The sequence below is a fragment of the Osmerus mordax genome, chromosome 8 (genome assembly GCF_038355195.1).
Source record: "Osmerus mordax isolate fOsmMor3 chromosome 8, fOsmMor3.pri, whole genome shotgun sequence".
Taxonomy (NCBI): Eukaryota; Metazoa; Chordata; class Actinopteri; order Osmeriformes; family Osmeridae; genus Osmerus; species Osmerus mordax.
In genome coordinates, this window is record NC_090057.1 from 3408351 (window position 1) to 3430850 (window position 22500).

The following is a 22500-nucleotide window of genomic DNA, read 5'->3' on the forward strand; positions in this document are numbered from 1 at the left end:
CACAGACACACACACACACACACACACACAGAGACACACACACGCTCGCTCTGAGAAGGGTTCCAAAACGTACTGCAGCGGGCCGTTCTCCACTGGAGGGCGAGTGGTACAAGAGGAGAGGGTTTGTAGGGAGGGACGGATAAAGAGAGAGGGAGATAGATAGAGCAGCTGGAAGCAGGAGAGAAAATCCCGACCCGGCCTCTGCAAGCATCATTTTTACATCGGATTTAATCCGCCTCCGTCTCGACCACATTTTCACGTAAGGAAAATGCAATATTTCGACATTTTAAAACGCAAAAGAAGCATCGAATTGCTGTGTAGAGCACCACTTTGCACGAAGGGACCATATTTGCGTTGTAGTTGTGAAGAGCGTCCTGACATAGCTTGTATCATAACGGTAACGTTGTGAACGAGACTGGATCCTCAACTCCACCATCACTCGCTCGGCCGGAGGTCAGACACATTCTTCCTATCGTCCAAGATCAAACGACAATCCAGATTTGGGTGTCTTCGAATAGTTTTAGCTAACGTTAGCGTTTTCCACTTGTTTATAACCAGACCTACAAGCATGGCCAATGGTGGGCTATCCTATTTAGCAGCGGCTTCAAAACATGACAATTGCATGGAGGGAAATACTGATGTTTTAGTAGCCTTCGCAGCTAGCTAACGTTGGAGCTGGTTCCATCAGGACACGGTGCAGAGGCTAGCAGAAGCCAGCTGAGTTCATCTTCTCATTTAAGTAAACTACCACACTGTCTGGTGTGTGGATGCACAATTTCTGACCTTTCTTCTGCTAGCAAGTGCATGTTGAAAGCAACCATGCTTGGCTTATTGAGATAGTTATTTTTACATCAACCACACTTTTCAACAACGATGAAGGTTAGCTAACGTTAGTGTTGAAAATGCTAACTATATCTTTTGCAGGCGGATACGCATCAAAATGTTGCTAACTAACGTTACTGTATGCTTATACCTGTCATTCTGCGATGTCTATGCATGTACTATCTTCATATTTCCATAGCAGGGTTTCTATTAGCAATGTAGCTAGCTGTACCCTCTACAGAACGCAACTTTTTCAGTTAATTAACAATTGGCTTGAATACTGTTACTATATAGGTTTTCAAACGTTGGAATACAATGTGACATTTTTGCTTACAGCGAGATGTTATATCTCGTGCATCGAGCTGTCTCTTGCACACACCTGGCGCGAGGTGCAGGTCCGTAACACCTGACTTGTTCTCTCCCAGTCTATGGTTCTCGCTAACCTGTGTGCGCGCCGTCCTGACCAGACCAGTAGGCTATTTGTCCCGATTTCTACGAATAGTGTTGTTAGTGGTCGTTACCTGGATATATTATTAAACGGATTGTCCTTGAAACGAAACGCCGAATTCTGTGTACAGTGAAGTTGGATAAAGATTCCTAGATTATTTACAAAAAAAGTTAGGCTAAAACAAAGGTCCCAGCATAAGATACATAATGGCATGTCTTAAGATAACTAAAGTCTTTGTTAATGTTTTCCTTTAGTCGGCTAGTCTACCGGTTCAGTTGCTGAGATCACACAATTGTGCAATAAAACAAAGTCAGGTTTGGGTTATTGACACTGTGATATAAGCACCTCCGAGGTGATTACAGAGGCAAACATTACCCTCCCTCGCACAAAAACAATCCCCTACCTGTGGCTTACACCTTCACCGTGAAGCAGTTTGATGAATAGAGGTGCGCTAAGAAGCTTAAAGGCTAACCGCGGGTGTGTGGGGGTGTTTTTCGGACCAGAGGGTACGGTAATTGTTATGAGTTCAGCTTAAAAACCAATTCAGCATGCTGATTGCTTTGTCTTGAGGAGGCAGATTATGAGCTACCGACAGCACTGCACCATATTGTACAGAATGTACCCGGTACACAATGTGCCGTCTATGGCACTGTAATGGTTCGGGTGGTGGTGCAACATTTCCCTCCAAACTGGAGGCTCCAGGTCTCTGTGACTTCGCAGTGAAACCGTGTTTTTCAACCTTTGTGTGGGCTGTGGACCTGGAGCAGACTTGGCTGTTCAGTGTTGTCTTGGAGAGTCGGTCTGTCTGACACCAATTAAGTTTGTTTCTTTGAAGGGTAAAATGCAGAGGTCAGACTTCCAGTGAAGGGTCCTGACACAGGAGCATGTAGAAGTTAGAGAACAACAAATGCCTTTGATGTTCTTAATTAACTAGGCTACTTTTTACCCAAATGACCCAGGCACAGTTGTAAGGCTGTAGGACACGGTCCAGTAGACGGGTGTTCTGTTAACTGTATGAAATGGGGAAGATTCTAGATTTGAGAACCACAAAATCCACCAAAATCCTGACATTTAGTGTAGCCTGGCTAAACCACAATACCGACTTGCTATGAGTCACACAGGGAATAAATACAAATAACAAGATGTGACACCTGTTTGACACTGATTCGGCAGAGCACACAGTAAAAGTGGGATGCCACAGTTCCGCCACATATTTTTTTATTAAAAGTCTGCAGTTTGTTTTGGGTGTTGGTCATAATATGAAAATACCTTCACTAGTTTGAAATTTATGGTCTATCAAGAAAATTGTCTAAAGGTTGGCCTAAGATTGATGAAATCAACTGAATTTTTCTTTCTTAACGTCAAATAATTGAGACCAACTGACAGAGAAACTGACGCGCATCCTTCTCGGCTACATAGCCGTGAGGTCTTGTTACAAATGTTACATGTTACAAAGACAGACTCTCAAATGTCGACGTTCGTTATTTTTATTTTCACTGACGAGGTTGTTTTGGATGAAAGAAATCGGAGCTTGCCTAAGTAAAACAATGTATTAATAGTATTAATAATTGATTGCACAAACATCAGCATGTCTGAGCTCTAAGCACTTTGACAGCTGTGATCCTGTGTCTTAGGCGACTTCAACAGTGTGGTGCTCTGCAAACATGGGAGTTCCCCTCTCTGCTGTTTGTATTGTGGGTTTAGCTTTGTCAGAAATAAAGCCTGCCTTTTGTTGGTTTCTGTCTGTTCATCTACAGTATCTCTCTCTGTCTCTCCTTTCTCTCCTTTTCTTTCTTCCTCAGTCTCTCTTTATCACTCCCATTCTCTCTCTCACACTCTCTCACAAAGACACACTCCAGCACACACGTAGCCCAAGGCCTGTTGTCCTTGGAGAGGTTTGTTGTTGTGGTCCTGACCTTTCATAAATTCAATGCTATGTTTGTTTGTGTTTGGGTAGAGATCTCTTTTCTCTTCATATTGACATGCTTATCAAAAAATCGTATCGTATTAAAGCTGGGGTCAGGAGTTAACTGTGGGTGGGAACCAGAAAACCTGCGTTTGCCGCTCCTATGCTGTCTTAGTTGCCTGTTCTCTCGCTCACTCACTCACTCACTCACTCACTCACTCACTCACTCACATAGGCTGTGTACAGTAGTCAAACATCAGACTCAACAGTGGATTGTGTTGCCTTTCAGAAGGATTCAGCCTACATTAGCTCATCTCTCAAGTCTTTTGTTTTGACAAAGGTATCAAGTTTATCCCAGCCACTCTGTGCCTATGTGCGAGAACGGCCATGTTGTTTCTGCGTAGCCGTCAGTCAGATGGACATATAAGGACTGAGAGAGAAACTGTGGAGGATCTAGACACTGACGACCGACAGATCCATTCTCTGATGAATAATGCCCACCATTGTTTGTTTGGAAACATGTTGAGTCACAGCCTTATTGTTGCAGGCAGACGAGCAGAGCCCCCATGCTGCTGTCGGTCGATATTGTAATTTACTGGCTGTTTTGCTTGGCAGGAGAGAGAGGGGCAGAGGTATGCGTCTGTCTCACTCCAGTACATCTGAGGACTTCATGTCCAAAGGATGGGACAGCCACGCATCCTGCTGCCTAATATGACCATATCCTGGGATCTCGCTGGAAAATTAAATTCTCCCTCTTCACTTTTTTTTTCTTCTTTTTTTGTGTGTTTCTACAGGCCAAGAGAGATGAGTTTCTCCCACTGAAGAAGGCTAACTTCATGTTGAACTGGTAAGTTTACACCACAGGTGATAAAGTGCTCTCTGTGCAGTGAAGAGCCATAGAGCAAACACTGCGCTCCATGCCAGCTCATTCATAAACATGTGAATTATAATACCTAATATGACACGTGATACCTGATGACATACTGTGATGTATATCATATATATAAATGTCTGAAGACTTTTATACCGTGTGAGACTTAGGCAGATCAGAGTCGACCAACAAAATGTGCCCTTTTTGGTCTCCTACTGAAGGCCAACTGTAGGCTACACAAGGTTATGTGTGTTTTTTTCCCTATGTTGTCTGCATACACTTAGCACAGCTTACACAACTGTTGTTGTGATGGAAAGTCATTTCTGCAAATAAGTGCATGACTCATGCAATGAAGCCCTATGTAATACTATATCCCCATGTGAGTTAACTCTGATGAATATGGACATACGCCGGCGCTGCCATCGAGGACGAGGCTGCACGCGCAGTTCCAGTTTCCGTTTTTTTTTTTTTTACAGGTAGGAAGGAGTAGTGGAGATCTGATTTGGCCTTCGGTCTCGTTCTTTATGTCATTCCTTTGTAGAGGAAGAATTCACGACCATGTCAGGGCAATGGGACTGCCTGCTCTCATTCCTATTGAGTTTCCCATGTATGACAGATGCGCTGTGTTTTTCTCAGGCTTCAACGGCATCACTCATTGATAAGCAGCCTGGGTTCTTGTGCTGCGCGTGCGTGTTTTTGGAACGCAGTCATAAACTTTAATGGCTCTGAAATGCGGAGTGGAATACAAGCAGGGATGTAACGTGGGGTGTGCAGCGTGCAGGCAGGCTGTCGCTAGGGCAGATTAGCCCCCACATGGTTGGTGAGTGTCAGATTTATGGTCGGGGAGGCGCGGTTGGGCCGTGGGCCACCATCTGGGGGGACAGGTGGAAGGTCAAGGCCAGAGCAGGTCCTGTCACTTCCCGTCGCCGTGGAGACGGTGACAAGATGAGCAGCGGTCGTTGAAACCCTTTATACTCAAGAGGATCAACCACTCAACGTCTTGGGACTACATCAACAAGCCAAGCAGTGGAGAGCTCCAACTCCACCCTTGTGTTTTGGGTAGGGAAGTAGGTTCTGAACTGCAGTTGACCGCTTTGCTGAGCATGGCTTTGCTTATGCTGAGGTTATGTGCTGTTGATTGTAATGGAGATAAACTTTCAGAAGTGTCCGTTTGAAGAGAGAGTTTCGGGTTGCGCTGTGATAGGTTGAGAGGGGCTGGAAGGGGAACAGAAGTACCCTTCGTAGATCTCATACCTTACCCCGGGGGAGGGAGGGAGGGGAGGGAGGGAGGGAGGGAGGGAGGGAGGGAGGGAGGGAGGGAGGGAGGGAGGGAGGGAGGGAGGGAGGGAGGGAGGGAGGGAGGGAGAAGGAGGGAGAAAGGGAGAGAGGTCAGACAACAGGGAAAGGGAGCGGGCTTTCCATGAACAGATGGATGGTGCAAATTCATCAAGTCAATATTTACCACTTCTTAGCAAACATTTAGCAGAATTAGCTTAGCTTATTTAGTAGAAGCAGGCAGGCTGGCTTGAGGCTGCATTTACAATTCACGAGAAAAACCCTCTGAAAGCACAGACTTTACTTGGACTGTGCGTGGCTCTAAAAATACACAGTAATGAAAGGAAAAGCTATTAGCTACTTATTTAATTCCTCCCTTAGAAACACACACATGCACCTCACACACAGGTCGAGTCAGAAACACATCCATCACATGCACGGCTTAGAAACACACACACAGACAGATCTGCACTCACTTTCAGTCTACCCATGGCTCAATCCACTATGGGGATCTGTACAAGCGTAATTTGCTCTTCCAATTAAACTGTCGACCTTCGCTCCAGAATGCATAACGTGACTTGGTAGCATCCTCTCCTGGATAGCTATAATTACTCTCTCTCTCTGATGGCTTGGCTCACTGAGTCTAACGCTTAGGGAGCATGGCAGGTCTGCCCTCTTACTGCATCACTGCCCCGCAGCCCTCTTATTGAAACACTGCCCCGCAGCCCTCTTACTGCATCACTGCCCCGCAGCCCTCTTACTGAAACACTGCGCCACAGCCCTCTTACTGCAACACTGCCCCGCAGCCCTCTCACTGAAACACTGCCCCGCAGCCCTCTCACTGCATCACTGCCCCGCAGCCCTCTTACTGCAACACTGCCCCGCAGCCCTCTTACTGCAACACTGCGCCACAGCCCTCTCACTGCAACACTGCCCCACAGCCCTCTCACTGCAACACTGCCCCACAGCCCTCTCACTGAAACACTGCCCCGCAGCCCTCTTACTGAAACACTGCCCCGCAGCCCTCTTACTGCATCACTGCCCCGCAGCCCTCTTACTGAAACACTGCCCCGCAGCCCTCTTACTGAAACACTACCCCGCAGCCCTCTTACTGAAACACTGCCCCACAGCCCTCTTACTGAAACACTGCCCCACAGCCCTCTTATTGAAACACTGCCCCACAGCCCTCTCACTGAAACACTGCCCCACAGCCCTCTCACTGAAACACTGCCCCGCAGCCCTCTCACTGAAACACTGCCCCGCAGCCCTCTTACTGCAACACTGCGCCACAGCCCTCTTACTGCAACACTGCCCCACAGCCCTCTTACTGCAAAAAAAGAGAGAGAGAGAGAGAGAGAGAGAGAGAGAGAGAGAGAGAGAGAGAGAGAGAGAGAGAGAGAGAGAGAGAGAGAGAGAGAGAGAGAGAGAGAGAGAGAGAGAGAGAGAGAGAGAGAGAGAGAGAGAGAGAGAGAGAGAGAGAGAGAGAGAGAGAGAGAGAGAGAGAGAGAGAGAGAGAGAGAGAGAGAGAGAGAGAGAGAGAGAGAGAGAGAGAGAGAGAGAGAGAGAGAGAGAGAGAGAGAGAGAGAGAGAGAGAGAGAGAGAGAGAGAGAGAGAGAGAGAGAGAGAGAGAGAGAGAGAGAGAGAGAGAGAGAGAGAGAGAGAGAGAGAGAGAGAGAGAGAGAGAGAGAGAGAGAGAGAGAGAGAGAGAGAGAGATCAGACAGTCAGTGTTGTGTGTGTTGGGGGTGGGTCTTTTATTATAGAGAAGCTTTGTGCGGTAGGAAGTTTGACCAAACAAGCCTGTTTTCAGAGTGTAGAGGAGCAGAGCAGGGCTAAACATGCTTCACTCTCAAACACATGACTGGCTACTAAGATCAGATGACTAGATAAACAGGAGGAATTCAGCCTCTCTGTTTTACAACAGTGCTCTTAGGAGGGGGAGGGAGAAATAAATGAAGAAAAAAAGAAAAACACATTCTAAGACAGCTACAGTGTTCAGTTGTAACTGATGAGATCACACAGTGACACGAATGTAAGTACCATTAATTATGCAATATTTGCTCACCATCTCTCACTTATCTGGAAACAGAGTTAGGCTAACAATGTTAAAATCACGATCTGTGGCTCCACTTGTTTCAAGATTAATACTTAAAGTTACATCTGCTTAACCCTTGTGCTGCCTTCGGGTCACATGACCCAAAGGTTCATAACGAACCACCTTTGTGTTTACCCAATTTTACCCAATACAAAAACAAATAAAAATAATTTTATTTTAACCATTGCAATGTGGGGGGTCTGAGACAGCCCGACAGTTAAAAGAAAATGCTTCACTTTGTTTTTGTAGGAGGTAAATTTGTCGCAATACGACGGTGGGGCACAATGACTGATGGGTCAGAATGACCCGAAGATAACACAAGGGTTAAACCTTGATTATAGTGTTAAATATTGCTGGTTGGACAAGAAATGAACATAACTTATGGGAAGAAACTGTGCAACATTAAAGCTGTAGAATTGTAAGTTCAAGAATATGTCAACTATTCGTCTATGTCTCAAAAAATGCTATATCAGAGATCAGTGGCTTTAAGGAAGAAACAAACAGAATGTGTAAACATGGCCTTGTAGAACTCAGGAGCCTTGACTGGCCTACAGTCCTCCGGGTGTCCAGTACAGTCTCTGGGTGTCCAGTACAGTCTCTGGGTGTCCAGTACAGTCTCTGGGTGTCCAGTACAGTCGCTGGGTGTCCAGTACAGTCTCTGGGTGTCCAGTACAGGCCTACTGGGTAGGCTCCAGAGCCCCAGTGCTGTCATAGGCAGCCTGTCAGAAACCTTAACTCCTGGGCTCCTCCAAAGCCGTCTTTACACAAACACTCAACACATAAATCTGTCCAGAAAGATATCATAACACAGAGGAAATGTTGTTTAGAGTTACTGAAACTAAAGCAAGCGAAATCGAGTGCACTCTAAATCAGTTTTTGACAAATGTTTGAAATCCACAGTTTTTTTTTGTCTAATAAAACACAATCTAGTCTTGGTATTAGTACTGCTGCCTGCAGAGTAACAGACAGACTGGTAGACAGCAGACTGATAGACATCCATAGAGTTGCATCACATATATAGCAGTTACACAACAACAAAGCACTGTGCCCGATTCTGACACACACATAATGGGCAAACTGCTGTATACACTTTTACGCGTAATCATTGCTTCTCACAGTTGCACACACACTCACCCACTCACATACACACACACAACACAAACATTCACCCACACACCAATTTATGGGTTGCAGTTCCCTGTGCTGGAACCACCCCCAAGCCAATTAGCTGTAGAAAGCCACCCAAACACTGGTTTGAGAAGCAATGCCTGTCGCCTTTTGTTTGTTTGTTTGTGTGTGTTTGTGTTCGTGTACATGAGTTAGTGATTCAGTGTCGGTATGTTCCCACAGATCCTACAGTCTACTGTAAACCTGATTAAAAGATGAAGGTAGAATCACAATAGCTTGATATAGCACTTACCTACGAAAACAGTTTTCACAGGATTAATTAAAACGTTGGTTGTTGGTTTGCATTACGTTGAACAGAATCATTGTTTGAAGTTGGCGTCAACAGTGTTGCATTCTCGTGTACCAAATGTCACTAGGCCGGTTTCCCAGCAAAGAGCAAAAGAAGAAGTGCTGTGTGTTACGTATCAGGTCACTGTGGCACCCTGAGTCCCTCTGAGCTAATCAAACCTGCTAATAAGGAGTGTGTGTGTGTGTGTGTGTGTGTGTGGTGAGAGAGAGAGCCCCAGACCTCATTTCCCCCTCGTTAGCAACAGTCTTGCCTGAGTCTTGCCGAGGGACAGGGAGTGATAATGCTCTCTCATTTCACCCACAAGGAGAACATCTCTCTCTCTCCTCTGCCTCTTTGTCTGTCTCTCTCTCTCACACTCACTCACTCAATCTCTTGAGTTTTCTATGAAAGGGTAGCAGTAAAAGGATGTGGTTTTACATTGACAGTCTACAAGCTTTCAGTCTGAGTGTACATCCTCAGTGGCATGCCACACCCAGCAGACAGGATCTGGATTCTTCCAGACACTGTAGTCTGGCTGCTTTTGTGCTGAGAATAGTATAATGTCCTATGCGAGCTTCTGTGTGGGTATCTTGAGGTAAACCTTTCATCTGCCCAGACCCTCTCCTACTGAAACCCAGCGCTGTGATCCTGCCTATAGTGTTCTATAGTGTTCTCATGTGTTCTATAGTGTTCTCATGGGTTCTATAGTGTTCTCGTGTGTTCTATAGTGTTCTCGTGTGTTCTATAGTGTTCTCGTGTGTTCTATAGTTTTCTCGTGTGTTCTATAGTGTTCTTGTGTGTTCTATAGTGTTCTCGTGTGTTCTATAGTGTTCTCGTGTGTGCCTCAGCCAGCGTTCCTTCTGCAGGTGCTATAATGAATATCAAATAACACCTTATTATGAGGACTCCTCCCCACCCAGACTCGAGCAGGCTCTGATAGAAAACACCACCCACAGTAGCTGCTGCAGTGCAGGTTTATTTGTGTCAGCTTTAAGATGCTGGGTTAGGATAGAAAGCCTGAAGATGCTATCCAGAGGAGATAAGCATCCCTCCGTTGGTGTTCACTATCAAGAGCCCAAACTGTAAACATGGCTGTCGGAATAAAGTCCACTTTAGATCACTGACACCTGCGGACTGGCAGTCGGGTCTCAGTAGATGGAAAAAGCCTCTTCGCTTGTGTTCTGTCACCCTCGACACACAAATGAACTCCAGCTGGTGAGTTGTGTGACTGCCCGGGAGAAAGGATGTGTTGACATTTACATTTAGTCATTTAGCAGACGCTCTTATCTAGAGCGACTTACAGTAAGTACAGGGACATTCCCCCCAAGGCAAGTAGGGTGAAGTGCCTTGCCCAAGGACACAACGTCATTTGGCACGGCCGGGAATCGAACTGGCAACCTTCAGATTACTAGCCCGACTCCCTCACCGCTCAGCCATCTGACTCCCTAGAGTGTTGAGAGAGGAGCGCGACCCTCTCACTTCTCCCTCCACCCCTCCCTCACACGTCCACGACTCTATGTTTAGAAAAGCAATATTCAATATGGTGGCCCGGTAACCTGGCAATCGACCTTCTCACAACCCTGGCTGTCCTATGGGAAGCTGCCACCGGGTAAAGGGCGGGTCGAGGGGCCAGAGTTTCTCAGAGCAGGGATCCAATCGGGAGCTTGCGTAAGAGTTCCGCAGGGGGATGTCGGAAGATCAGAGTTCTGATAGCACGCTATGTGAAGCTACTCACTCAAATGACCCAGTATGCTTCTCTGTCTCTTTGTCATCTTTCTCGAGTGTTTGTGTAGCTGGTTTAAGTTACAGTCACTCTGTCACAAGGCAGTGAGTAGTCTTTCATGGCAAGCAGCCTCTAACTGTCCCTGTCTCTCTCCTTGTCTCTTTCCATGGGTCTTTCCCTGTCTCTCTCCCTGTCTCTTTCCATGGGTCTTTCCCTGTCTCTCTCCCTGTCTCTTTCCATGGGTCTTTCCCTGTCTCTCTCCCTGTCTTTTTCCATGGGTCTCTCCCTGTCTCTCTCCTTGTCTCTTTCCATGGATCTTTCCCTGTCTCTCTCCTTATGTCTCTCTTCCTGTACGGGACAGTGTGACACTGTGACACTGTGACAGTGTGACAGTGTGACAGTGCTCGTGGCTGTCCCTGTGTGCTCCCCTGATTACAGCTGCCTGCTACTCCCTCTCGTTCTCCTCCCGGTTCTAAATCCACCAGCAGGATTAGCACGCTCTTACCTGCTTCCTCAATCAAGGGAATGTCTGCCTCACTACTGGATGTCACCTGGAACAACACAGGGAGGAGAGTCTAAAAATACACTATGTTGATTGAGAGAGGGGGGTGGCCTTAAGCGAAAGATTCCCCAATCAATCTGGCTGAGTGTCACCCCAAGCCCTGGCGCTTGAAGATATTTTCAGTGTTTGATGTGCGCTGCGCTGGAACTGGTTCCCCAGGGGGTTCAGACCTTTAAGGTATGCAGTGTACCAGTCAGGACACCCTGCGAAGCTGTCTGAGCTGGTATAAAGATAGTTTGCTCAGTCTTAATGTCATTCCCTCTCGAGAGCCAGCATTGTCCCATGACATCTCTCTCTCTCCCTCTCTCTCTCTTTCTCCTACTCTCCCCATCCCTCCTCTTTCTCTCCCACCATCTTTATCTCTACCCCTCTTTCTCCATCTCTCTCTCTCTCTCTCTCTCCCACCCCATCTCATGGCTCTGTGCCGTGTTCCCACCAAAACACTCAGTGGAACATAAATATGTTCCTACACCGGGACATTCCTGCCTTGTTAGGTGCAGTGTGTCTGAGCAGAGAATCCACTCAGCAACGACGTCTGACATGTTGAACATATCCAGTTGTCCCTGCCCTGCAGGAGGAGAGAGCACCGTTGACCACACAGAGAGTGGGGCGACGGAGAGAGAGGGAGAGAGACAGGAAAGGTAGAATGTGAAGCAGAAGAGAGACGGGCGAGGTGGAGGGGTCGGGGTGGAGAGGGGTGGAGCGGTGGGTCATCTCCCCTGCTCCCCCCTCCCGTGGGGTTGCAGACACGGCGTCAGGTGACTGATGTTCCCCCCCTCAGTTCCAGCTGTGTGTGAGCCAGCTGTCATTCATCACGCGAGCCAAGCTTCCTTTTAAAAGTTTACTTAGCAGGAGACGGACGTATGATTAACGTCTGCAGCCCACAGCGCAGTGTGTGTGTGTGTGTGTGTGTGTGTGTGTGTGTGTGTGTGTGTGTGTGTGTGTGTGATTGCACCTGACGGTGTAGTGTTCCCCTGGGGGTAGCCTAGGCATCATCAGTAATGAGAAGGGTTATTACAGTGATGGAATAGCTCTGCATGGAGATGGGTATACAGTAGATCGGCACAAATCACACCCATCAACCGCTCCTCTCTCTTCTCTTCTCTCCCCTCCTCCTCCCCCCTTACAGAGTGGCCCAGTGGTGTCCTCAGCTCTCTGGTGGGACCCGCCCCCCCCCCCCCCCTCCCGGTTCATAGCTTCTCCGTATATCTGGTAAGATGGAGACCTACACACTGTGCTATACAGCGTTCCAACACACTCCAGAACATCGATGCACCTCTCTCTCTCTCTCTCTCTCTCTCTCGATGACCACAGAGGCAGCCTTTCCTCTCTTTTTGTCTCTCTTTCTATCTCTCTCTCTCTCTTGTGTAAAAATCCTCCGATGGATTTAGCCACAGCCGCCAGAACCACAGCAGCCAAGCTCCAGGCTTGAGATGAACCTCTTTAGTGGTGCATTGATTGCCAATCTCCATGTGAACACATTTTGAGAGGGATAATGTACTGCACACACCACGATCCCCTGGACACTATGGAGACAGAGGTTATCATGCACACGTCTGTGTCCAGCCTCGCTCTGTGAGCTTGGTTAAGCCTCACTGCTGGACTTGTTGGAGGGGAAACGTGTTACTGGATGAGGTACAAGGGAGTCAGGTGGCTGAGCGGTTAGGGAAGCGGGCTAGTAATCCGAAGGTTGCCAGTTCGATTCCCGGTCATGCCAACTGACGTTGTGTCCTTGGGCAAGGCACTTCACCCTACTTGCCTCGGGGGAATGTCCCTGTACTTACTGTAAGTCGCTCTGGATAAGAGCGTCTGCTAAATGACTAAATGTACTGGATGAGGTACAAACACGTCATAAGTTGGGGAACATGGGAGCATCACATTCATGTTCAGGGGCTGAGGCAGGAAGCAGGTCCAATTGCTTGTGTTTGATCCATGTTGATTGGACCAGATAGAAAGAAACTGTCGTTGTGTAGCTACAGTCACAACTTGAGAGGGTTTTACTGTGGTCCTACAGTCACATTCAGTGCTTGCGTGGTTCACGGTCTTAATCAGTCAGGGGGTGTGTGTGTGTGTGTGTGTGTGTGTGTGTGTGTGTGTGTGTGTGTGTGTGTGTGTGTGTGTGTGTGTGTGTGTGTGTGTGTGTGTGTGTGTGTGTGTGTGTGTGTGTGTGTGTGTGTGTGTGTGTGTGTGTGTGTGTGTGTGTGTGTGTGTGTGTGTGTGTGTGTGTGTGTGTGTGTGTGTGTGTGTGTGTGTGTGTGTGTGTGTGTGTGTGTGTGTGTGTGTGGTTGAGGGAGGGTGTCAGGGGGTACTTTTTTCATGGTGTGATGTGATGCTGATTTTATCAGTTTTCCTTAGTCTGCCTCTACCTGTGTGTGTGTGTGTGTGTGTGTGGCTCCTTGTCCCCTTGGTTGGGAGAGAGAACTCCCTAGTGTGATGGGCTCTATAAATACACTGGGATCCCACTCTGAGTACTGCTACCAGGAGACTGGTGTGTGTGTGTGTGTGTGTGTGTTTACTGTATGAGAGAGATGGACGCAGCCAATCAGTCCCCGTGGCTAGGTTGAGGCAAGCAAGGGGCTATTACTGGCTGGCGGGGTTGCTATGGAGACCAGTGGTGTCAGAGAGTAGCAACATCTGTGCGCTGTTTGTTTGTTTGGACTTTAAAGGTTCTCCCTTTATTTCTATCTCTCTCTCTTTTTTTCTCATTCATCCATCGCCTGTTATTATTTTTATATATAAAAATGACGATGACGGTCATGTTCTCTTGTTTTAAGTGCAACAAAACATCGGTAAACATATTTCTGATCTGCTGAACTTCTGTGCTACACATAATCTCTCTGGTAATTAACCAGCTCCAGACACCCACATCAGCATCCCTTTCCAGGGGCTCTGGGTCTGGGTTTACCCCAGCGGACAGCTCAGATTCTGGGGAAACATTTAACCCCTGCCCCCTCTCTCTCTCCATCCGCTCGCTGTCCCATCTCTATAAGGCCATGTTCTATTTCTGCGGCTGGAAAAATATGCTCTATTCTCCTGGCTGCTATATCTGCAGGTCACCAGGGCACAGTCAGCTTTTTGGCCAAGTCCTCTTTCATAGGTACTTATTTGGGCAGCGGGGTGAATTCTGAGCTTTCCCCCTGTGTCTCTCTCTCTCTCTCTCTCTCTCTCTCTCTCTCTCTCTCTTTCTCTCTCACACAAGTCCCTGTGCCCCCTCAGCTGGCGTGGGGGAAGGCCTGCGAGCGACCAGTAGCAGGCCATAGCATGACTGCTCAGTGCTCCCTGCTATTCTTAGTCTGTCCAATAACAGCGAGGCCTGTATTAGAGCCTCTAATGACTGTGCCTGGGGGCGGCCATGCTGGGACTATCTGAGGGAGAATGAAATCCCCTTCAGCTGGAATTCAAACTGGCTGACCAACTGTTTCTGCAGGGTCAGGGATGCCAACCAGCTTTCCCTATGTGTGTGTCTGTGTGTGACTGGGCCTGTGTGTGTGTGTGTGTAAGTGTTGTTAAGCTGTATGATGCCTACATATTTACAGTAAAACAGAGCCACATGGTGCAAGAGTCTGCATTCCGAGTGAGGCTGAACTACGGTCACAATTGAGGTGGGGAGTTTGGCTGGTGTTCACAGTCGGTACTGACTAAATTCTTCAACTGAGAGATGTCCTTTATCGCGTACAGTCGTTTAAAAAAATTGTTTTGATTGGTCCAAAAACCAATAGAAACCCCCCAGAAGAAGGAAGATGAAGGAATGAGAAGGGAGGCCGGAGTTTGTCCTGCCCTCTGAGTGGTGACGAGGGTAGGGTCCTCATGGTCCTGGTCATGGTATCAGTCCTGATACCAGAACCATGAAGCTTGTGGTGAACCATGGGGGGGTGTCTGCCTGTGCCAAGATAAATCTTCTCACACTTCAGGCAAGGCCTGTTTTCCCTCCTTTACTAGGAATTATATAAAGTGTAGAGTCAGGGGGAGTCTGAGATAGCTCGCTAGGTTTTGTCCATGTTTGGGCAGGCTCGGTCAGGAAACACAGGCCTTAGTGTGTGTTCCGTACCCTCTGCCCCATAATCTGCTCTAATTGAGACCATTAAAGAATGTCACACACACACACACACACGTAGAGACATGTGCACGCACGAGCGCACACACACACACTTAGGCACTGTTACACATGCAGTACTACCACAGTGGAATTGCTCCCCCCGCATTGCTTTAGAAGATTCTTAAACTGTTCCACTTCAAGTTAGTAGATGAGAACGTATAAGCAGAGGAAGTGGTAGTGTGGTGAGTGTAGTTGTGAGGAAGAACGACTCCAGGGAAGTTTCAAGTGTTGATGGATGTTCGGTGTGTGGTGCGGTAGCTGCTGTTCATGCTGGAGGGAGTGTCGGTGTTGGTGGAGTTCGGACTGAAGGCAGGTCAGAGACGGCTAAGCGTGCTAATGTGCTGGACTGACCTCTCATTACACATGGGGAACTCCCTGTGCCTCCGACTCACACAGCTCTGTAAACACACACACACACACACAAGTCATTCTCAGAGGTCTGTAAATACTGCTGATACAGAATGCAGATAGCCTGGGGGACACACTCCTCCTCCCCCCTCCCTCCCTCCACACTCCACCCCCGTTTCCACCCTCCGCCTCCCCCCTCCCACATCCACTCCTCCCTCCCTCTCTTGCCCTCCCATGGAGTGACCTCCCAGGACTCTGTCAGTGCAGGGCTTTGAGCCAGACTCTCACCTCTCACACTGCTCTGTTTACTGCTGGCGAGACAAGGCCTCTCGTGAACAACCAATACATACACACACACACACAGACACACACACACACACACACAAGGTACACACGTGACACGCATGTGCAAAGACAGGGACACACACAACACACCCACGGACACACACACACACACACACACAGGACACTAGCTCATGTGAACAGCCAGCTATTTGGCAGATGCTAATGTCTCTATGAAAGGCCTGTCTTTTAGGCCATGTGTTAAGTCCTTTGTATAACCCTCTTCTGCTGAGGCTGAAAGTGAATGGCTATATATAGACCTCATAAAGGGAGGGAGAATGGGAGGGGGGAAGGCTGTGTGCTCTGTCTTTATGAGTTCATTGGCTCTCTTCGTCTCCTGAGTAATTCAGTGCTTTGCTCTGTGTGTGTGTGTTCACTCATTCAGTATGTGTGCGTGTGTACTGGAGTTACACTTGTATTATCTTCAGAGTGTGTGACCAAAGGACTGCTACTTTCCATCACAGGGATGATAGCTGTAGAAGGAAGCTATGACACTACTCCAGCAAAGAAAAGTTGGCTTTGGAAAATTATTATTTTGGTCAAGGTCAACAAAACCCTCAAGGTGAAAAAACGTTTTGTTCTTGTTCCAGCTCATAATACGCTTTATGCAATTTAGCAATTACTCATCCGAGTCCTTCAGAGGCTTAAACGGAAGCTGGTTTCGAGGATAACACAGTAGTCCATGTTAATGTGGAAGGGAAGTCAGCCATGTTAGGGAGTCAGGTGGCTGAGCGGTTAGGGAAGCGGGCTAGTAATCTGAAGATTGCCAGTTCGATTCCCAGCCGTGCCAAATGACGTTGTGTCCTTGGGCAAGGCCCTTCACCCTACTTACCTAGGGGGGAATGTCCCTGTACTTACTGTAAGTCGCTCTGGATAAGTAGTTAGTAGTGAGAGGAGAGGAAAGCCCCCCACACACACACACCACGACCGCACCCCATCCCCTCCCTACTGTTTGACTTGCATAAACCGTCACATGAACAGATGCAATGCAAGCCCTAAAACAGAGTGGCTCGTTAGCAACAAGTTAAACGCATTACACAGTGACGGACTACGTCACCACACAAACACATTCAAACATCAGTTACCGGATATCCTAGTTAAGTCGTGTGTGTGTGTGTGTGTGTGTGTGTGTTTACTCTGGTGTGTAAGTGGAGATGCCCTTGTCTATGCCACACTCTGGTAAAGTGCCTAAATTACATACATAAACAGAATCTACAGACAGGTGCATTGATTTTAGGGGCATTTACAGATTGCTCAGACACCGAGATCTTATGGGAGCCATAAAAACACATTTGAATCTCTCATGTGGTTGCTCGAGAATTGGTTAACCGAGCAATTATGACCCAAGGTGGTAAAACCGGCCTTTATGGCACGACGTTTCCAGGGGAAGGACTACCGTGTGAGACAGTGGACAACACATTCAACCTAATATGATTCTGTCTGATGGGGTTTGTTGTAATCTGATTAGTTGTAACGTTATTGGCCATGTCTGATGTTTCGTCGCTCCTCTCCCGCTAAACCTTGTGACATGAACATAATGTGTTTTCATGTTCGTCGAACCTGGAATAATGTTCCTGAATCCTGGTCACTATAGTCACAGAGCTCTGATCAACCCACTTAACTACAGTTTCGCTTTTGTTTGTACACTCACCAAAACTGTATTACTCAATACTGGCAGCATTTCAGTTCTTTCAGCGCAGTCAGATAAGGGCCTTACTTTCAAACAATCTTTCAGCTTGAGCGAACACCCTCACTTTAGAACTGGCGGGACCCTGAGCTATTCCCATGAACCGTCTGTTCTGCCCCTCCACCCCCGCCGACGACGACCTCTCACCAGTTCTGTGTGCCAACAGGTGTGTGAAGCTAGCTCCTCTGCAGGTCGCTCCGCCTCCCGGTTGTGATGGCGCTTCACGGCGCTACAGACAGACCGGGGCCAGGAACAGCCAGGCCTTGCCTTACACTGGGCACAGTCTGGCCAGAGAGAGATAAAGTATAAATGAGACTGCCCAGTGGTAGCGATGGCTTAAAATGTTCATGACAGGCAAAAAGTACTTTATTATCAACGCTCAAAAAATCTGCCCGCCTTGTTGTACAACTGCTGCACGATTTCTGTGAGCTGCGTGTAGGACTAGTAGGCTAAACATCATATGACTGATTGCCAACGTTAAAGCATCATTACGTTTATTGCTCAAATACACATCAAATAATGACGATTTTTCATGATTAATGTCAATGCAAAGTGCTAAATAACCAACATCTATGTTATGTGGAAAAATATAAATAGTTTGTTGATGAAAGGATTTTTTTGTTTTTGTGCCTATAGTCTGTTCATATTTATTGACTTCAAATGTATAGGACAATTCCAAAATAAACTAGTCACAGTGAGTACAGTCACTATTTGCTTTCCTTGTCTTTCTGTAGCATACATTATACAGAAGCCAGTGTATTACATACATTGTCGACAGTCACCACCAAGATCAATATGCTCTGTGGACACAAGGCAGAGAGGCTGGATGTAGCAGGATGTGGAGAGGTGGGGAACAGGTTGTTTGTCATTCCGCGACAGACAGAATCTCCTGCTTTCAGAATGACAGGTGTAATAGGATAGAGTGGTGTAGCAAGATGGGGAAATAAACCTGTTGTGACTGTGGCTGTAAGCTAGCTTCTCTAGAGCAGTGTTTCCTTAAACCCAGGTCTGTGATATGAGCACCAGTGTGCAGAGAAACTCCTGCAGGCACACAAGAAAATATTCAAATGAGTTTTAAAATGGTTTATTTTAAAGGTCACCAGAGCTGTTTTGGTGGGGAGAGGACATGTTCTAGAGATATTTAGCCGTAGCTCAATTTGATCTTCTCTGCTGGTGTCTTCTGAGGAGAAGGTATCTTTGGTGCTCCTCTGTGAGATTCTCTGGAGGTGTTTTCCTGATCTCCTCAGGGAAGACTTGTCAACCTGGAGCCCTCAGGGCTGGGATCAGATCTGGGCTCACTTAGACAGGCGGCTCTATTAATACCACGCACCTGTACAGTACCATCCTGATACCTCCCCTCCTCACCTCACCTCTTCTTCTCACTTCTCCTCTCCTCCAATTGTAGATTATCCTCTCCCGTCATCAAGATCTTTCTCGCTTTCCCTCTCTCTCCTCCTCTTGTTGAATTTTTTTTCTTAAAAGTCCATCTGAGTCATATTCTATCTGTGGCTTATTGATCCCTCATCCGTGTCAGACAGAGAGAGGAGATGAGTGGTGTTATTGAAGAGCACACTGTTTATCAGACGGATGACTGATGGAGATGGAGGGAAGACCATGGGATCCTTTGAAAGATTAGTGCTGACCTGGATCTATTCTTCTTGAGGCATATACTGTGAGTCAGATGGCTGAGTGGTTAGGGAATCGGGCTAGTAATCAGAAGGTTACTAGTTCGATTCCCGATTAATGGTTTATTGGTGTTTGGGTTGCCCTGAACAACGTCTGTGTGTGTGCTGACTGTTGCATGGTGCTCTTATTAAGGTGTCAAACTGATGGCTTGTGTTGTGGCTTGTAATTCAAGGCTGTGAAGAGCTCAACCAGATCAGCTGTGGTTTCCCTTCTCAGGAGCGGGGGTCAGAGGTCAGGGAATTACAAGACCTCTGTAATTCCTCCATGGTTGTTGCAAAGAGGGGTTAGAGTTCAGATGATGAGCAAGGTTGGAATGTTGGGATCAGACCAAAACATCAGGTGATTGATGAGAGCGAGTTGTTCAGCAAATCTCCTTTATCCTTAAAAAAGTTTTTTTCTTTCCTTTCTCCATCTGTATCTTTCTTGTTATCATCACAGCTTCTTTATCCTTCCAGTTTTTCCACCGTCTGTGCCTTTTTATTTTGGGAGCATTACTTTAATAATTCCTACACCGGCCGTTTATTTGTATTCGTTTTGAAAATATTTTTACCTAACAGCAGTGTGTGCTAGACAAAGAGAGACAGTGTCTGTAGCTCGGTCAGGTCAGAGGAGTGTGAGTGTGTGTGTGTGATGTCCCCGCCCCCCCCCCCCCCCCTCTGTTCCCGGGGCTTCTGGGTAATTGGAGATGATAAGTTGAGAGACTGCTGGGTGTTACCCTCGCTGTCTTTTCTGATGTGTTGCAGCCGTGGAGCTCCTGGCCTCGCGGGGACTCTATCTAACGTAATTATCTCATTGTCAGGGGGTCGTATGGGGGCCCGGAGCTCCGTCACCTCCCTGTGCTCCCCCCCCCCCCCCCCCCCCCCTCCACACACACACACACACACACTCCTCGTGTGGAAACGACGTAGCCCGATAAAAACTAGGATTTCACCTGGAAGGAGGCTGCTGTCTGGCTCTGCGGGAGACGGTGAGCTTCTCAGGCCTACTTTCTGCTCGGTTTTGGGTTCGGCGTCTTCTGGAATGAACTGTGGGAGACGGCAAGTAAGCCAGTGGAAAGTTCCTCTGTGTAATAATTCACAGGGTTGTTCTCTGAATATTGGGCATGTTGTGCTGTGTATATTTAGCCTGTCCCTCTGAGTGTTGTGCAGTTGGCGGCTTGCCTGGCCTCTTCCTCTGATCTCTACAGGAAGCGTGCGTCTGTGTTTAGGTCCCCCGACAGGACATGTGCGTCTGTCTTCTGGTCCCCCGGTAGGGCACCACAGATGGTGGAGGGCTGCACTTGAAGGGCCTGGCCCTTTCTCCATATCTCTCTCTCTGTCTCCATCTCTGTCTCTCTCTGTCTCCATCTCTCTCTCTCTGTCTCCATCTCTCTCTCCGTCTCCATTTCTCTCTCACTGTCTCTTCTATTTCTCTCTTTTTGTATATCTATTATCTGTTTCTCTCTTTACTTACCTCTTAATGTAAATCTGTCTTTCTCCATCTCTCTTTTCTTTCTAGCTTTCTACATCCTCCTCCTGATCCATCTTCATCTTGTTAGTAGCTCTCCCTCCATCTCTCCACCACCCCTACTCTCTCCTCTCCCTCCATCTCTCCACCACCCCTACTCTCTCCTCTCCCTCCATCTCTCCACCACCCCTACTCTCTCCTCTCCCTCCATCTCTCCACCACCCCTACTCTCTCCTCTCCCTCCATCTCTCCACTACCCCTACTCTCTCCTCCCTTCTCTCCTCTCCCTCCATCTCTCCACCACCCCTACTCTCTCCTCCCTTCTCTCCTCTCCCTCCATCTCTCCACCACTCCTACTCTCTCCTCCCTTCTCTCCTCTCCCTCCATCTCTCCACCACCCCTACTCTCTCCTCCCTTCTCTCCTCTCCCTCCATCTCTCCACCACTCCTACTCTCTCCTCCCTTCTCTCCTCTCCCTCATCTCCCCTGCTGGCATGCTAGTTGTGTCGACTTCCACCAGGCCTGTCTGCCATCCTGGGAAGCTGAAAGCCCTCCTACCCACAATCACCTTTCCTGCCTGCAGCATGTTCACACACAAGAGTAGCATCAATTCAATGCCCTCAATTATTTATTTATATTAATTTATTGCTGCTGTCGTTTAAAATGTTTCTTTTTTTATGACTACTATTTAGTTATTGATTGCCGTGTTGTGAGAACGTCCGTTTTCAGGATAACCTTGTGTTACACTGCACACATGATGTGTGGTCAGGATGCGTAGCTCCCTGGCTCCTGACAAGGCCAGCGTCCAGGCTGATGTGGTCGTTCAGACAGAACCTGTTTCCTGGTTCACTGCTGCTCTCTACCCGACAGCAGCCTGATGCCATGCTGCCCTGCTGCCCTGCAGATGGGGTATGAAAGGGCATTATTCATGTGAACCAATATACAGTCTGTTTCATGGTCTGAAAACAGGACGTGAACACGATTGTCCGCCTGTACCAGGGCAGCCGGTAAGAGAGGGCTGGTTCCTCTGCTGGTTCCTCATCCAGCCCATCTGCAGTCCTGTCAGCTCCAGGTTTCACCCGGCCAGCCTCACGCCTGCTGTGAGGGTGGTGCTGGCTGTTCTCATGTGGTCTGGTCTGTGATCTGTGCCCCCCCCCCCTTCCCCCAACATCAAGCACAGAACCTCTTTCCCTGCTCCCCCTCCACACACCACACACACTACACGTACACACACACCACACACACACACACACACACAGTCACTCCTTAGTCTCTCACCTTCCGCTCTGTCATGCACAGCTGGCCCCTCGCTACCGCGCTCTTTCCATCTCAACCTCTCTCTCTGCTCTCTTTCTTTTCGTTTCTCGGCCTCTCTTTCTCTCTCTGTCTCTTTTTCCCCTTTTTGTTCTCCCTCTTCATCCCTCTCTTTCTCTCCTCCTTGTCTCCTCTTGCTGTCTCATCTTCATGTTGCCTTTTTCTTATGTCTTTCTCTCATTCTGTCTCTCTCTCATTCTGTCTTTCTCTCTTTCTGTCTTTCTCTCATTCTGTCTTTCTCTTTCCCTCTCTCTCTCTCTCTCTCTCTCTCTCTCTCTCTCTCTCTCTCTCTCTCTCTCTCTCTCTCTCTCTCTCTCTCTCTTCCTCCCTTCATTGCTTAATCAACATCCTGTTTCCCTCCCTGAAAGAAAAACTGAGAAACTGCACGTAATCTGTGACGGTATCTGTACCATCTACATACCCACT

The 22500-nt window shown here is 47.8% G+C and overlaps 1 protein-coding gene across 4 annotated transcripts in view; it reads left to right on the forward strand.

Annotated features, from left to right (window-relative positions):
* The first annotated feature begins 150 nt into the window (after positions 1 to 150).
* The window catches only part of LOC136947336 (1-phosphatidylinositol 4,5-bisphosphate phosphodiesterase beta-4-like), a 48909-nt gene continuing 26559 nt past the window's right edge, over positions 151 to 22500 (forward strand). For 3 of the 4 annotated variants that reach the window (XM_067241357.1, XM_067241360.1, XM_067241359.1), the window contains exons 1-2: positions 151 to 259; positions 3971 to 4023. The gene's annotated coding sequence lies outside the window, so the exon portion shown is untranslated. Of the gene's footprint in view, positions 260 to 3970; positions 4024 to 12349; positions 12369 to 22500 lie in introns of those variants that run through there. The other variant, XM_067241358.1, reaches the window with a different exon arrangement.